Raw genomic sequence first — 18,004 nt, 5'->3', positions numbered from 1 at the left:
ACCTAGTCCCTTTAGCGGGTTGATGATCGAGCCAGGTTTCAAAACTATGATTGACAGTATTCATTACTTAATTGAAGTGTAAATTTATATATTGTATTAAAAAGAAATAAAAAATAAAATAATAAAATAATACCTAAATTTAAAACTAGTAATATTAAAATAAATAAATGAAATTAATTATTTATTTATATAAGTATGTTGTAAATTTTGAAAAAAATAGTGATTTTGTTTTACTATAATTATAAAAAAGAAAATATATAATAAATATTGAAGAAAAATTTAAGTATTAAAAATCAAAAGTGATAAAGGGAGAAATAATAGTGTTAATTGAGGATAAAGAGTGATAACAGATCAATATTTTGTTAGTATTAGAAAAAGAATTTTGTGTGAAGTGTGGGTAAAAATAGAATAAATGATGTAATTAGTATGATGGATGTAATAACAAAAAAAAAATGTTTTTTAATATTTGTATAGTCAGGTATCCGAGTTTAAGTTTGAATTTCATATAAACCTCATTCCCAGGCTCAATCGGGTACCTTCTCCACTACCCATCCTCGACTCGAATCGAACTCAATTTAAAATACTCAAACCTAATCAACGGGTACCTACTGGGTAGGGCATGCCCCAATGGGAGGAAGAGAAATCATGAAGATGTGTACTTCCTCCCAAGGTTTGGGAGGAAGTACACATCTTCATTCTTTCTCTTTGTCGCATCTAGTTCAAAGAATGTATCAAAAACATTGCCTCCCATTTCTATAATACGCGTCACGCGAATATATAGTTCGTGACGCGAATTGTATAGTTCGCGTGATGCGTATTGTAGAAATAGGAGTCATGTTTTTGATATATTCTTTGAACTAGATGGGTGGAATAGAAATAATGAAGATGTGTACTTACTTCCAATATTTGGTTGGAGGTACACATTTTCATGTTTTCTCTTCATCCCATCTAATTTAAAGAATGTAACAAAACGTCATCTCTCATTTTTAGAATACGCGTCACACAAAATGTAAAATTCGTGACGCGAATTGTATAGTTTTGATTTGTGTAGTTCTCAACTTTTACAATTCGGGTCACGCACTTTTACAATACGCGTCACGCACTTTAATAATACATGTCACAAATTAGTTGGTATTATCCATTAATTGTTTTCAATTGCAGCTCAAGTAATAGTTTCTATGATGGATGGTAAAAAATTATTAATGGTGTTAGTTCTTTTGTTGCAAATTTATCTAGAGGTCTGACTATACCCTTAAATACTACATATTCTAAATTACTTGATATCATATATCATGTTATTAATGTGGACAAATTTAGATATGATTTAGTGTTTACAGTCAAGTATGATATGTTGGGTATTCAAATTTCTCTTCCTTCTGTTATCAAACAATATATGGATGATCACCAAAGGTAGCTCCTAACTAGATGATTGTAGCGTTTGGTGAGACACATCTACTATGTATAAGTCTTTTCATGGACAGTACAGATTCGCAGTAGGCGATGGCTCATCGATCAACTTTTGGGATAATATTTGGTGTAGTGTCAAAATAGAGTAGAAATGCATTATCATTCTCAACCCTTTCTTCGTCCGCGATATGTAGAAATACTTCGGTCAAGGGCATGTTTGATCAATGTTCGAATACTTTCGCGAGTAGAATCAAATAGAGGAGAAGACTTAATGATAGAGATGTAACTTTACATGAAAGGATGTTGCTCTTAGTGGATCATAATGTAGTGATTTTTTCTTCTTATGCTATCTTGCGTTGACAATATATGGATTCTTTTAAGGTTGGCTATTGTTACAAATTATTTGTGGAGATTTCCCCATATAACTTTCTATGGGAGAAGTTGTGGGATTTTAAATTCCATTTAAAAATCTCATTTTTTGGATGGTGTTCTATGCATAAAGGGATCTCTATGGATGATAAATGTATAAAAAATGGTGCATTATGGTTAGTCATTGCAAAATATGTTGCAAAGAGGTGGAGACAACACCTTACTTGATTTTGCATTGCAAATGAGTGACTACGATTTGGAGCCTACTTTGGAACATGATTGACATTGAGTGAGTGATGCCTAAGTTAATCATTGGTAATTGGGATATTTTAGTAGAAATTGTGAGCTCGATTAGATTGAGTCGACGAGTCCCTATATTGATTATTTTTTGGTAGACTATTTGACTTATAATAAACTGTGGGGTGTTTAGTGATCGGGGTTGACCAATACGTTTACTTCACAACGATATTATTATGACAATAGGAGAGATCTCTTCTAGAAAATCAATGAAGTCGGTTGGTGAACTAATTGATCTTCTTGAAGATATTCGAGCATGTTAATGTTAGAGTTTATGTTTTGTTTTGTTTTGTTCGTTGATGAGCATTTTTGTTTACGTTTTCATTATTACGCTCAATTGGTTAATCTCGTTGTATTTTGGTTGTGTTTGGTATCTAGGTAAGCACTCGTGTTTTTGTATTGCTTTTGTCATTATGCTTAAACGAGTAACATTTATATCATATGCATGGAATATTTTCAAAAAATAATATGAGTAAAAATAATAGCACATGATATTTAGTTAATTACTAAAAGTCACACGTGTCTTTTTTAACATTTTGTAAAAAATAAATAAAAGATAATAAATATAATGATCTCTAACAATTGATTTGTCTTCTAAGAATCAATAAATATATCCATCTTAAACTTTAGATATTCCTCGAATGAGATAAACTAGTCGTAAACTCTTGTTGGGCCTTTGGTCCAGCCTAATCAGGCATTTAATTAAATAAGAAAAACCTAACAATGTTGTTCATTCTATCATTTCTAGAGAGAGAAGACATTCTGCAAAGAAGAGAATAAACAGAGGAGAAGAAACAAAAGAAGAAGAAGAGAATGAGGCAGTAGATCTCTTACATTTTCACCTTCAGGTTCCAATTTCTTATTGTCTTATATCTAGACTAGCTTGAGTCTGAATGAAATTAGTTTTCTCTGTTTGTATACCTCAACTTTGGGTTTAAAGTTGAGAAGAACATTTGTATCCGTTTCTTGTTTATAGTGAAAATTGTCGGTTGGCCCCGTGATTTTTTACCCTCCAGGTTGAGAGGGTTTTACACATAAATCTGATGTTGTTTTGTTGTGTGCTTGATCTGCTATTTTAGATTCGGATAACCTGTGCATTTACCCATCTCACATCGATAGATTACATTATAAAAGTATTCTCCGTTTCAAAATTCCCAACAAGTGGTATTAGAGTTGTTAGGTTTATTTTTTGAAGAGTGTTTTTGTAGGTTGAGATGGAAGGCAATAGCACAATGATCAGGCTGACAAATAATAACTGACATATTTGGAAATCTAAAATGGAGGATATTCTTTACTGTAAATACTTGTATGAACTAGTTGAAGGAGATAGTGCGAAGTCAAAAGATACGTCTGACGGTGATTGGACAAAATTGAACCAAAAAGCAGTTGGCATAATCATACAGTGGTTTAATGATAATGTGTACCACCATGTAGCAAGTGAGAAGAGTGCACATGAGTTGTGAAAGAAGCTGAAGTCATTGTATGAGTAGAAAACAACATGTAACAAAGCGTTTTTTATTTGAAAGTTAGTAAATCTGAAATTCAGAGAAGGTGCATGTGTTACTGAGCATTTAAATGAGTTCCATAGCTTGATTAATCAATTGTCAATGATGGAGATGACCTTAGAAGATGAGCTGCAAGCCTTATTGCTCTTGGGATCATTGCCCGATAGTTGAGAGACATTGGTTGTGATAGTCAGTAAAGCAACTCCGAATGATGTTTTTACTATGAGTATAGTTACTAGAAACTTGTTCAATGAGGAGACAAGAAGGAAGTCAATTAATACAAATAGTGCACAGACCCTTGTCATAGAGAACATGGGAAGAGCTGAATACCGACAACAATCAAGAGGCCATAGCAAGTCCAGAGGCAGATCAAAATCTAAGGGAAGACAGTGTTATCACTGTGGTAAAGAAGGTCACATGAAAAAAAATTGTAGAGCTTGAAAAAGACTACAGAATGAAGATAAAAATCAGAAGAAAGATGATGAGATCAAAAATACCACAGCCATAGTAACTGCAGATGATGTAGTGATTCTTTCTTGTGAAAAAGAACAAAATCTATATGTAGAATGTCACAAAGGAGTTGAGTGGATAGTTGATACAAGTTCTTGCTATCATGCTACACCAAATAGAGAGTTCTTAACGACTTACAAAGTTGGAGATCTTGGTACAATGAAGATGGGTAATACTAGTCACTAGAGCATTGTGGGTATTTGTGATATTTGTTTGCAGACAGAGCTGGGACATCAGTTAACACTGAAAGATGTGTGACATATTCCTGATTTGCGTCTAAACTTGATATCAGGTGATGCATTGGACAAATATGGATTCAAGCATTACATTGGTAGTGGAGAATAAAAGCTCAGTAAGGGATCAATGATTGTAGCAAAAGGGAAGTCATGGCACTCCTTATACCGAACCCATGTAAAGATACTCAAGAATGAGTTGAATGCAGTACAAGATGAAAACTCTCTAACTCTGTGGCATCAACGTCTCGGCCACATGAGTGAGAAAGGGTTACGAATTCTGGTGAGGAAGCTTCACATCCCCTCAACTAAAGATTAGGTTCTAGATCTATGTGACTACTAGCCATTTGGTAAGCAACACAGAGTCTCTTTTAGTCAAACATCAGAAAGGAAACATAATGTGTTGGACTTTGTTTATTCTGATGTGTGTGGTCCTTTTAAAGAGGATTCATTGGGTGGCAATCGATACTTTCTAACATTTATTGATGATGCATCTAGAAAGGTGTGGGTTTATTTCATTAGAACGAAAGACCAGGTATTTAATTACTTTCAATAGTTCCATGTCATGATAGAAAGAGAGACAGACAATAAGCTGAAATGTCTTTGCTCTGATAACGGGGAAGAGTATACCTCCAAGAAGTTTAAAGCATAATGCGTAAAATATGGAATTCGACATGAGAAAACAGTGCCTAGAACTCCACAACACAATGGTGTGGCTGAGAGAATGAATCTCACCATTGTAGAAAAGGTGAGATGCATGCTTGTAGACACTCATTTTTCACACCTAATTTTATAGTTTATGCTTTTCATAAATCTGAGTCTATAAAATTTTCTCGAATTCATTCACGGACTCATTACACGATTTATATTAAAGACGATTATTTTTAGAACAATTGAGTTTTTGAAAATAATTGATTTTGGATTCTTAATAAAGTTAAGGTAGTAATTTGTCTATGTTACAACACTTAAAGAAGTTATTATACTTAGAATATTCAAAGTTTATTTAATTAATTACCTTGGGTATTTATAAAAAATAAAAATTAAAAAAAATATTTTAAAAAATATATATTAACGTTTTTATAAAATTTTGTTAGTTATATTTTGTTTTCTTTTAATTAAATTAGTTTGTTAGATTTGATTTCTTGAATAAGTTAGTTAGCATTTTATTTATTTAATTAGATCATTTAATAAATAAAGCTTAAATCTCATTAGATGAAATCTTGATATTTAGTGACATGTCAAGTAAAGATTGATCGATTATTTTAAACATTTGTAAATGTTTGAAATAGTTTTCTTTTCAACGGTCAAGTGTGTTAAATGGGCCTTTGGGCCCTAGGGTTTCATAGTTTTGCCTATAAATATCTCTCTTAACACCATAGCAAAGTTTCTTCCTCTCTCTTCATCTTGACCTAAACTCTTTTTCATTCTCTCATAGCCCTAGGCTGCTCAATTCCTTGCACAACCGAAATCAAGAGAAGCCATATTGTAAGCTTTTGATTTCCTCTTTTTTTTACAAGGTTTTTGCCTATTTCATTAAATAAAAATCATTGCATATTTTAATTTATTGTTTTCTTGGTCTCTTTAATTTCGTGCATGATCATGTAAATATGTATGTTATGTAACACGGATACAAAAATAGAAAGTTCAAAATCAAAACAAAGATATAGACGAAATATGATTAAAAAATAAGTACCCTTTATATCTTTGACTTTGTATTTTTGGTTTTCTATCTCTCCCACCTCCCCTTTGGCTGAAATTTTATATGCATGTTAATTAATATACTTTTGAAAACATATAAAAATTTTAGAAATTTCTGAACTGTTTTGACAAGTATATAAATTGAAAAACCGAAACTGACCCAAAACTTGTATGTTTTCATTTTTTTAATTTGTAATTTTTTATTCTTAGCTTTGCACATATCAGTTTAGGTGAATTTTTGTAATAATGTTATTTGATGTAAATAGAATAACATATAAAAAAATTAGACAATTCTAAATAGTTTTGCTTGAAAAATAAAAACAATATAAAAGAAGTGATCAAAATATGCATGTTCTTAATTGTAAATATTGATCTTGAATATTTTGTGTGACCTTTGGGTGAAATCTTATATTTATGTTATATTGTTATAAATTATTGTTTAATATTAGTTTTGGTCAAAAATATTATGGGTTTTTGTCTTGTCTCGGATTACTTGGTCGTGTTGTTTGAATTTTAAGGTCGTCTTACCCAAAAGAATGGTCAATGCTGCTGCCGACGCTTTTCCAGCGATGCTTGCTGCATTTTTCAGGTTTTTTTGTTGTTGTTTATTTTATATTTTATATAGTTTTTTATTTTTTTTTTATTATTTTTTTTTTCTGCATTCTAGGTTTAGGTTTATTTTTGTTGACATTTTTTATTTTTTTAATTATAGTTTGTGATTTATGTGATCCTAGGATAGTATATATAATTAATTTTTTTTCTAAAATGTAAAGCGTAAAAATGTTTTAAAGAAAGGCCAAAATTAATTAGTAGAGACCTTAGGGGCGTTGTGGGACATAGCGTCTAAAAAACCCTTTCCCACACGTAACCAAACGCCGAACTCATATCTCTTAAATTCCTAATTTTTAAAATTAGGTGGCGACTCTCTAGTCGTGTGGTTAACTAATATTGAAAAAAAGTTTAAAAAGGCCTATGACATACTTTCCATTAAAAAACTCCCAATCTCTCCCAGATTCGACGGGAAGGTAAGATATGGAGTTGTCTACAAAGCCTTATTTTTAAAACTTCAATTTTTTAAACATTAAAATTAATTCCCCTCACGTTTTCAAAATAAATTTTTTAAGGAGTGTCCTAGAATTTTCAAACTAGTCGATCAAAAATATTTTTTTTACTGCCTTAGAATTTTTTAAGGAGTGTCCGAAATTGTAACACACACTTAGAATTTAGCACTTAGGCTTTCTTAGAATACCACACTGTTATCACTTGTAGTAAATGCTGTCTTTGTAACTCTTAGTAACTGCCTTAATGTCTGCTTGATGTCCCGCATTTACTCTTCTGCAACTGCCTCCTTTTATAGGTGAAATATGCCAACGGTCATATTTCGAAGCCTTGAATCTGATTGGCTGATCAGAGATGCAGTGGTTCAGTGTTTCAGACCTGCGGTCTTCTCCTCAGACCTGACGGTCAATCTCAGACCTGGCATCCTGTTTCAGACCTGCCGGTCTGTAAAGCAAACCTGCCGGGTTTGTCTTTTACTCAATGTAGGCACTGTCTGCTTGGACAGTTGTCTGTACTTTGAAGATTTCCTTTCTGGCTTATCCCGAGGTAGAAAGATCCGGTAGTACTGTTTTCTGCAGCCTACAGTCTTTCCTCAGACTTGCATGGATATGGAAGTATTCAGTCTGTTCCTTTGGTATCATTCTCAACAGATACCCAAAGTGTCTTCTTGTGCAGGTCGGCCTCTTGACTTGGCCTAGGTTGGCCGCTTGACTTGGCCGAATATCTTTTGATAGTGAAGTGACCGAGCTTATTCCGGTTATGTTTGTCTTGAGGGTTGATCGGCTATTTGATGGATCTGGCTTTTAGGCTTTGGCCGATCCTTCCTCTGTGCGGTCACGTACCGAATACTCTTGATCGGTTTGATAGCTTGACCGGTTCGGTTTCTTCAGTTGGTTTTCTTTTGTTCATCCGGTCCGGTTCCTTGTTACTGCGTAGGAAGTTCGTTTAAGTTAGGTTTATTTGAACCGGTATGAATTTATCTAACAATTTCTCCCTTTTTGATTATTTTATTTAAAATTATCAAAATTATGTAAGTTTGCAACCGTAGGCCGGTTGTTTTGTTTGGCCGATTTTGAAAAGATTTAGAGAATTTTAGAATTTTTCGAGAAATTTTGGGGGAGGGGTTTTTGGAGGAGTCTCTATCTTTTATCTAACAATTTCTCCCTTTTTGATTATTTTATTTAAAATTATCAAAATCATGTAGAAATGCAAAATAAGGCCGGTATTCAAAAATAACTTTATAGATTCATAGATAACCGGAAAGTACTAAGCAAAAATACTAAGGTAAGTAAGAAAAAGAAGGATAGTCCCTATTCTGAGTCCGTGAATTCGTAGGCACTCTTTTTTCTCTTTGGTTGCGGTGGCGGTTGCGGTTGCGTGGAGTGTCGTGGTCTTTTAGATCGGTACCGCAGCTGTTCTTCGAGCACATCCTCGACTTGGTCGTCTTGCTGCGAGGTACCCGTCTCGACCGGGTCAGAAATTATATTGAGCGTCTCCACAATCCGAACTTTCTTACTAGCCGGCTTCTTTCTCTTCTTCGGTCCTGAGGCAGAGGCGGCCGGTGCTGAAGTGGAGGCGGCCACTTTCTTTTTCTTCTTGTTCGCTTCGGAGAACTCTTCCAGCCCACGTTTTTGTCTCTCCAGTCGTTCGGCATCATCCGCAGCTTGTCTTGCTATTTGCTCAGCAAACCCTGGATACATGATCTCAGCCCTTCTTACTCTCTCGGCCTCTATTTCTTCTTCGGTTCGCTGAGTCGCTCGTGGCGCCTCTTTGTCTCTGCTAACCTCGGCGTCCAGCCTTTCCTGGACTCTCTTAGCAACCAGAGCATCGGCCTCTATAGCAGCGGCATCCGCGGCTTCCTTAGCTTTCAGGATTTCGGCCATCTGCGCAGTAAGTGCCTTTACTTCGGCCACGAGATCTTCGTTCTTCTTTTCCAGTGCCGAGACTCGTTCAATTGCTGGGTCGACCCGTTCGAAATCCTTCTTTAATTCCGACGTGATGCCCTCCAGAGCTACAATATGTTGAGCACAGTTTGCTCGCTCACCGGCTTCTTCCCACAGTCCGGTGCTGAGTTGCTCTAGGCGTGTTTGAGTGTGATCCACAACCAGCTTCGTCGCATTGGCGAACTTCATAGCCGTATCGAAGATGTTTTCGCATCTATCCTTGAGCGGTTTAAGCTTGGAGACGTTGTGGTCAAGTATGCGGTCATCAATCTTCTCTGATATTGAAGTGTCAAACTGCCGGAGTCGGTCCTCAATCCGCTTCGAAACAACTACTTCAAATTTTTGAAATAGGTCATCAATCCATTCCTGAGGGGGCGCTGGAGCGGTGACTACCGGAGTTGGTGTAGGATGGGACTGCTTGGTAGGATCTGGATCGGCTCTTTCGTCAAGATTTATCGGTGCCTCCTCTTCATTTGGAGGTTCTAATTGAGCCGAATCCTCTAAGTTTATTACCTCAATTTCTGAGTTTGGAGCTTCAACTCCCAATGTCGGTATCTCAGCTTCCCGGTCTTGAACCGCATCGTCTGGGTTTGGAACCGCATCCTCCAAAGTTTGGACCTCAACAGACTTTGAAGTCGGTACCTCATCATTTTCTGGCAGCGGTGTCTCAATGTCCCTTGGTGTCACAGTGTCCTCTGTTGTCCAGTCTATTTGAAAGTCTTCGATGACCGGAGCGGTATACACCGGAACTTGTTTCTGATTGCATATAGCTTCTAACCGCTCTATCTCTTGGCGTATTTCCAATTTGCCCTTTTCAAGCTTTTCTAATACTAGCGGTGCTACTGTAGACACCGATCCCCCTTTGACATATTCTTCCTTAATCTTTCTGATACGCCTTCTTATCTGTCGAAGATGACTTCTCGGTATCAGTAGGCAAGTTCGGCATTGTATTTCCTGAATGGTATTGGATTTGGTGAGACGTAGGATATTGTCCTCCACTTCCTCCAATCTGGCGATGCAGTGTTCTTGCGAGTGGTCCGATAGAATGTCTTTATACTTTGTATTGAACCGGTACTCATGCCACTCCATATATAGGTCAATGACATCCTCGTCTCTTCTGATAATGCCCTGAAAGATATTCTGGGCTAATCTTTCGGCCTCGGCCTCATCGGCTTCCTCCCTGCTGAGGTTTCCATCATCGGCTCTTTCATCATTGTCTTCTTCATCAACCCCGTCCTCACCCTCGGTGGTCTCAGGATTGAGGCTTTGTTCGGCATCGGTCGGACTCCGAGCCGAAGGATCATCGTCATGTTCCGTTCTGTTTTCGGTTCCCTCTGAATCGGCTTCCTCATCGTCCCATTCTTCATCCTCTGTTTGTTGAGGTGGATCTTCGAAAATTACTTTTTCTTTTCTCTTTCCTCCGGTGCTTGCTTTTGCCGGGGTATTTTTCTTTGCGGCTTTCTTCTTTCGGCCACCTGTGGAACTGGAAGCCGACTGCTTTCTTGGAAGAAAATGCCTTGATCGAATGATGCTGCGTTTTAGTATTCCAACACCGGGACCGACATTGATCTTTAGATGTAAGAAGATCTTGCCGAGTTGAACTGCATACCCCCAAGACCTATCTGAGTCCGGTCTCACCATTTCCATAAGATTGCCGAAGACCGATCTTGCCCAGTTGATCTCTGTGCCTTCCATTAGACGAAAAATCATTCTGATTTTGTCTTTGGTCAGATTGCTGAAATTTCCTCCCCTTGCCAGTATCGCCCTAGCAAAGACGTCACACGCCGGGATGAGCTCCGGTCTCAGCAGTTGTTTCTTTCCAGATGTGGGAACCGGCTTGTTTGTTGCAGATACACGGTGGCAAGCCATCTTAAAAACGTCATCGTCCATCTCCGCTGTTGCGTCCATACCGGTGGTTGGGAGATGCAGACGTTCGGCTACTACAGCTTCGGTGATTTCTATTTGGGAGCCGCAAACCGTTGCGAGGATCCTGTCGTAGGAAATGGTTGCGGTTTTGAAGAACTCTTCAACCGCGTTCTTGTAGATTACGTGAGGTCCCTCCAGAAAATATCCCAGACCGGTTTTAATGAGTCGGTCAATTACGCCTTTTGCCTCGGTTGTTCCATGTTGCCGAATCTCATCAAAGTCCACTTGAGAGTATAGTTTGAACAATACCGCATCACGACCCATGTTTGAATAGTTTGAGAATGAGAGAAATCGGTTTCGAAGGATTTAGTAGCTTAGAGAGAGAAAGTGAATTTCTGTGAAAATGACAAATGTGATGAGGGCTTTCCTTTTATAGGCACGGTTTGGAAGCCAAACCGTCCCATCATGAAAGGGCGGGAGTTTTCCCTCCAAAATGAAAGGACGTGGTTTTGTACGAAACGGTGTGCGGTGCCTTTGAGCGGGAGTTTTTCCCTCCAAAACTTTGCCTATGTCATCGGTGACGTATTTTTCTACGAGACCGAATGGTAAGTCGGTTTCTAATAGTGTTTCAGATATTTTGATTTATCGGCGTTTAGCAGTTTTAAGCAGATTTTATGAAACCGGATACGAACGATATTAAGCCGGTTGTGTTAGATAGAGTAAAGAGAAGCGATCAAAACCGAAACGATATTTTATTAGAATGAAACCGATATGACGAAAGAAAGACATTTAAATAGAGATGTTTAAGCAGTAAACACCATTCTGGAATACTTTTCCACCACGGCATCTCTATCGAGAATATTTGAGGGGGATGCCGGTGTACCCGGTCCAAAATATGGCCGGTACTTGAGAATCAGCCTGCTGATGTGGGGTGCAAAGCCGAGACCCTTCTTGGTCCGCACCATTTTCCTCAAAGTTTGAAAGAGGATCGCTGCCCAATTAATGGGCGTGTGGTTGTAGATGTGGGTCATCATATTGTAGGTATTCTTTGAAAACCGCTGATTTACAGATTGGCACAGAATGGACCGAGTGACAATCTCAAGAAGTAGCTGAGTGCTACGACCGAGACGGGTCTTTAACCCATGGGTTTCCACCGTATCGAAGGTTCCAAGACAGCGGAACACATAGTAGTATTCATCAGTTCCCTCCATGGCCGGAAAGTCAGAGAACCCTTCTTTAGGCAGATTGAAGAGGGAGGCAAATTCGGCTTCATCAAGCCGGAAGGTATGATTCCTTACCGTGGTTACAATTCGATCTCCCCAGTTAACGGCATTTCTGAAAAATTCCTTGACATCCTCAGTCAGTATGGGACCAGATTCGTCAAGGAAGGCTTGAAGACCGGTAACAATGAGACTTTCAAACATGTGTTTCTTTGGGTGGTCATAGTCCCATTCGGCCAAGCATGAGCCGAAGTCAACACTTAGAAAATTTCCCAAGGTTCGGCTTGGCATGATTATGATGTAGAGAGAGAGAGAGATTCAAGAGAAGTGCAAGTGATTGTGAATGTGAGAAAGTGAAGGGAGGATGGCTCCTTATATAGAATTGTTTTTGGAGGGAAAATCAGAGCATTGATGGTTGGTTTTGTCTTATTAAGGGAAAGAATCTTTTCCTTTCCAAAGTGCATTGGGAAGTGGCGGTTTGCAGATCTCGAGGTAAATATTTGTTGGAAAGTGACCAGATTAGTTGGGAATTAAATATGCAAGTGGTTGGGAGTTATCTCATTAAATTGGATTATCTCATTAAATGCATTTAACACATAATGATATATATTAGATGGAGACCGAAGACGGTAGAGACAACACCGAAAATGACATACATAAATGATGAAGTTAATGAAAGCACAAATAAAACCGAAGTGGACATGGAGGAGACCGATATGGTTAATGATGCATCCGGTACATGCAGCAAAACGACCGGATGCCAGATGAAGTGACTTAACGAGGGGGGTTGAAGTTTCTCCTCCTCCATTCCCTCTCAAACCGACTATAGAAAGAGTCGGTCATTTCCCTAGTTAGCACTTGAGCCTGGTTCAGGCTTTCGCCAGGGCAAGTTGGAACGCCGAGTTCCACCAGAAGGGTGCTCATTTGGGGAATGAGACCGACTGACTGGACGTTAATCATCCAAACTAAGGTGTCGAACAGCACCCGGGACCAGTTTACCGGTGTGCCAGTAATGATGGCGGCCATCATATTGAAACTTGCCACGCAGTAGGTGTTAGTGACATCTCTTCCAAAGATGCCCCTTCCTAACACATCATTGAGGAGCTGGTACTCAGCCCTCAAGAGAGATTTAGAACCATGATCATTGACAGGTTCATCCGACCGGGCAAAGGCTAGGGATACCTCAGCCTTAATGTCTGCAGGAGGATTGAGATCTGTGATCCCTTGCTTGGGCAGACTGAAACACCGACCAAAGTCTTGTTCGGTGAAGTCGAAAATTACCCCCCCAACTTTGGATTGGATGTGGGTCTCGAAATGGGGTGTTCCCCGGAATACTCTGGCATTGTAGTAGAATTCCATAACGGATGCAGGGTAGATGATTTGCTTATCATCCAGAAAATACTGGAGACCAGTATCTTCTAACTTCTTAATCATCCGATACACTTCATAGTGTTCGGTACCGGTACAGGATTCAAAATCTACTTGGAGGATGTTTGGGAATTGAGACATGGTTGGTTTGCCTTAGTGAGAGAGTATTCTTGTGACTTGTGAGTTTAGTGGTGAGTGTTGCCCTCTCTTAAATACTAGTTTAGGGGCTAACCTATTGTCCAGGCATTAAATGGAATGACATGTATTAACTGCAGGATAAAAGGTTTTTCACCAAAATGGGTATGTTTGCAGTCTAGGTGTCGGTCATAGGCCTGAACCATGAAAGATATCAAAAGATCTTCACGTCTTTTTAGGCGCGACCAGTTTTCTTTGAAAAGGCAACATTTCAGAACAGATATCTATAAACATTGGTAGTTGTTCCACATCTGTGAAATTCAAATAATCTGGGATGACCTGCTTCCGAACCGGTCAGTCATCAGTTGTTCATCCCGATGCGGTTAGTTGGTGTTTTCACCAAGTAGCCGGTCGGTTTACTCTGTCTGATGAGCTGGGCGGTTCTTCCATAGGCATCTTGAGAATTCAAAAATCAGCAGCTTAAGAAGAACTACCTGTTTTATCTGTCGAAGCCGGTTTTCTTTTAAGTGTCCTTAGGAAGGATCTGACTGATGTCGGTTAAACCGAGAGTAAGTCTAAATTGAGAGAACTTAGCTTCCTGTAGAGGCTTTGTGAAGATATCGGCTACTTGTTGATCGGTGGGTACGTATTCCAGCCGGATATGCTTCAGCGTGACATGCTCTCGAATGAAATGATGCCTTATGTCGATGTGCTTGGTTCTGGAATGGAGAACCGGGTTGTATGTAATCGCAATGGCACTTGTGTTGTCACAGAAAATTGGGGACTCTTCGGCTGTGATGCCGAAATCCTTCAGTTGCTGTTGGATCCAGAGAAGTTGAGAGCAGCAACTTCCGGCCGCCAAGTATTCAGCTTCTGCGGTTGATGTAGCCACGGATGTCTGCTTCTTGCTATGCCATGATACCAGTCGGTCACCAAGGAACTGACATGTTCCACTGGTACTCTTTCTGTCAATCTTGCAGCCTGCATAGTCTGCGTCTGAGTAGCTCGTTAGATTGAATGATGAGTCCTTTGGGTACCACAGACCGACATCAGGTGTGCCCTTTAGATACTTCAGTATCCTCTTTGCGGCTGTGTAATGGGATTGCTTTGGATTTGCTTGAAATCTCCCACATACACCAACTGCAAACAGGATGTCCGGTCTACTTGCTGTTAGATATAGCAGGGAACCGATCATGCCCCGGTATGCAATCTGATCTACTGATTGCCCTTCATCATCTCTGTCCAATTTAATGGATGAACTCATTGGAGTGGCCGCCGAGGAGCAGGTGTCCATACCGAATTTCTTTAGAAGTTCCTTGGTATATTTCGGTTGACTGATGAATGTTCCTTCCTTGAGTTGCTTAACCTGAAGACCTAGGAAGAAACTTAATTCTCCCATCATACTCATTTCAAATTTGTCAGTCATCATTTTTGAAAATTTATCACAGAGCTTTGGATCGGTGGAACCAAAGATAATATCATCTACATAGATTTGAACAAGTAGGATATGTTCCTTCTTTTCAAATTTGAACAAGGTCTTATCCACCGAACCGATGGTGAAATCATGTTCTACTAGGAATGCGGTTAGTGTATCATACCAGGCTCTTGGTGCTTGCTTTAGACCGTATAAAGCTTTGTTTAGCCGGTATACATGGTTTGGAAGTGCAGCATTTTTGAAGCCGGGTGGCTGTTCAACGTACACTTCCTCACGTATATCACCGTTCAAAAATGCACTTTTAACATCCATTTGAAAAACTTTGAAATTTTTGAAAGCAGCAAATGCAAGAAAGATCCTAATGGCTTCAATCCTGGCTACAGGAGCAAATGACTCTTCAAAGTCAATGCCTTCTTCCTGTTTGTAGCCTTGAGCCACTAATCTGGCTTTGTTCCTCGTGACCAGACCGTCCTCATTGAGTTTGTTTCTGAATACCCATCTTGTTCCTATGACCGATTTATCTTTCGGTCTGGGAACTAAGTACCAGACTTTACTACTCTCGAACTGGTTTAGTTCTTCTTGCATTCCCAAGATCCAGTCCGGATCTGACAAAGCTTCATCTATTCTTTTCGGTTCAATCTGGGATATAAAAGCGGAGTTAAAATATCCTTCCAGAAGTTGACTCCTAGTTCGAACAGGTTCTGAAGGGTCACCTATAATTTGCTCAGGAGGATGTTTACTATTTCTTCTGAGATTCAGTTCAAGGGTGTCTACCAAGTTACCGTTTAATTGATCAAGGCTAGACATGTCGGTAGGCTGACCAAGATTGTCAGACCGACCGGCTTCCTCGGGTTGGACCGAAGTGTCAGCTTCCTGCTGTAAAACAGCTTGATCCGGCTGGGTATCAATATTACCCATTAGGTCATGGACAAATCCCCTGAAGACCGGGGTCTCATCTTCGCTATCAGAATGAATATCGTTATTTTCCAGTCTGTTATGTAGATCAAAGCATGAAGCAGTGTTGCTTTCAACCGATTCATCGAAAACAACGTGAATTGTTTCCTCCATGGTTGCAGTTCTATTGTTATATACTCTATATGCTTTACTTACCGACGAGTATCCTAGCATAATGCCGGTGTCGGTCTTTGCATCAAAAGCAGTGAGTTGGGTTTTACCATTATTATGAATATAACATTTACAGCCGAAAATCCTGAGGTATTTAAGTTTAGGAACTCTGTTAAAATAAACCTCATATGGTGTTTTGTTGTGAAATCTGTTAATCAAAGACCGATTTTGTGTATGGCATGCAGTGTTGATAGCTTCAGCCCAATATTTCTGAGCAATGCCGGAGTCGGCTATCATGGACCGTGCGGCTTCCTTGAGAGTCCGGTTTCTTCTCTCGGCTAGGCCATTTTGTTGAGGAGTCCTAGCACTAGACAACTCGTGTCTAATGCCGTATTCATCAAGATATGCAGTTAATGTGCTATTAGTAAATTCGGTACCTCTATCGCTTCGAATGCAATTTATACGAGTTGATTTTTCATTTTGCAAACGCTTAAGGAGGTTGATTAGGTTTGATACCGTTTCACGTTTAGATGGTAAAAATATGACCCATGTATATCTAGAATAATCATCAATAACTACAATGGTGTAGAGCATACCGCCTAGACTAATGACCTGAATCGGTCCAAATAAATCCATGTGAAGAAGATCTAGGCATCGGCTAGATTGGAGATTTCCTTTGCTCTTAAATGATGACCTAGTTTGTTTACCCATCTGGCATGCTGAACAAACCTTATCATGGTTAAATACTATATCTGGGATGCCTTCAACTAATTTCTTACCACGAATGTAGTTTAAGGTTTTCATGTTTAGATGGTTTAGTCTTTTGTGCCATAGCCAGGTTTGATCAGTTTTAGCTATCATGCATATAGGGTGTTCTACTCTAGTTTTCCAGTCTACCTTGTAGATATTACCTATCCTATTTCCGGTTAGTAGTACTATTCCTTGAGAGTTCTTAACTAAGCATGCATGTTTAAGGAATTCTACTGTGTATCCAGCATCACACATCTGACTAATGCTAAGTAGATTAAAACGTAGGTTTTCAACTAGAAGTACATTATCAATAGTTAGGTTACCATGGACAATCTTATCCTTGCCCACGGTTTTACCTTTAGAGTTGTCACCGAAAGTGATTGGAGCACCGGTTACTGATCTGATGTCGATTATCAAATTGCTATTTCCGGTCATGTGCCTGGAGCAACCACTGTCCAAGAACCATTCAGAGTTTCCTAGCCGTTTCTTTGGATCCTGCAAAAATTACATATTTACAACTATTTGGTACCCACATTTACTTGGGTCCACATGCGATTAGTCCCTTAGGTACCCAAACCTTGATAAATCGAACGGTCTTCTTTGCTAAAGTTTCAACTGTTCTCTTCACGCTTGGTCTGGTGTATTTCGGTTTCCCTACAGATGACCTAAATGATGATGGTCTTTGGTTTGATGATCTATAGTTTGATCTACGTGGTTCAGGGAAGTCTTTCTTATATTTGAGGATTTCTGCTTTCCTTTTCTCAAGGTCAAGCCATGAATCGGTTGGGCCAACATAGTCGTACTTTGTCTTTTCTTCCCTATAATACGCGGTCTCCTCTTCTTCAGCTGTACAGGTGCTCTTAAGGAATTTTATAAAGGGAAGGTTTCCTTTTGTAAGCTTTGCTTTCCATATGGATTTTCGGTCTTTAGATCTGTTCTCTGTGTATCCTAGGCCATTCTTACAACGTGGATGCCTGTATTCTTTATTCAGGTTCTTTACTATATCGCTAGATCTCCTATAGGCGGCCATCGTATACTGAAATCTGGCATTCTCTTTCTCGGTTAGTTCTCTAGTTGGCTCACTGGGTTGTTCGATCTTAAGGTCTAATTCGGTTTCTAGGGTATGAGTATCATCAGGTTGTAG

The sequence above is a fragment of the Impatiens glandulifera genome, chromosome 6 (genome assembly GCF_907164915.1).
Source record: "Impatiens glandulifera chromosome 6, dImpGla2.1, whole genome shotgun sequence".
Taxonomy (NCBI): domain Eukaryota; kingdom Viridiplantae; phylum Streptophyta; class Magnoliopsida; order Ericales; family Balsaminaceae; genus Impatiens; species Impatiens glandulifera.
Note: the sequence above shows the minus strand (reverse complement) of the source record.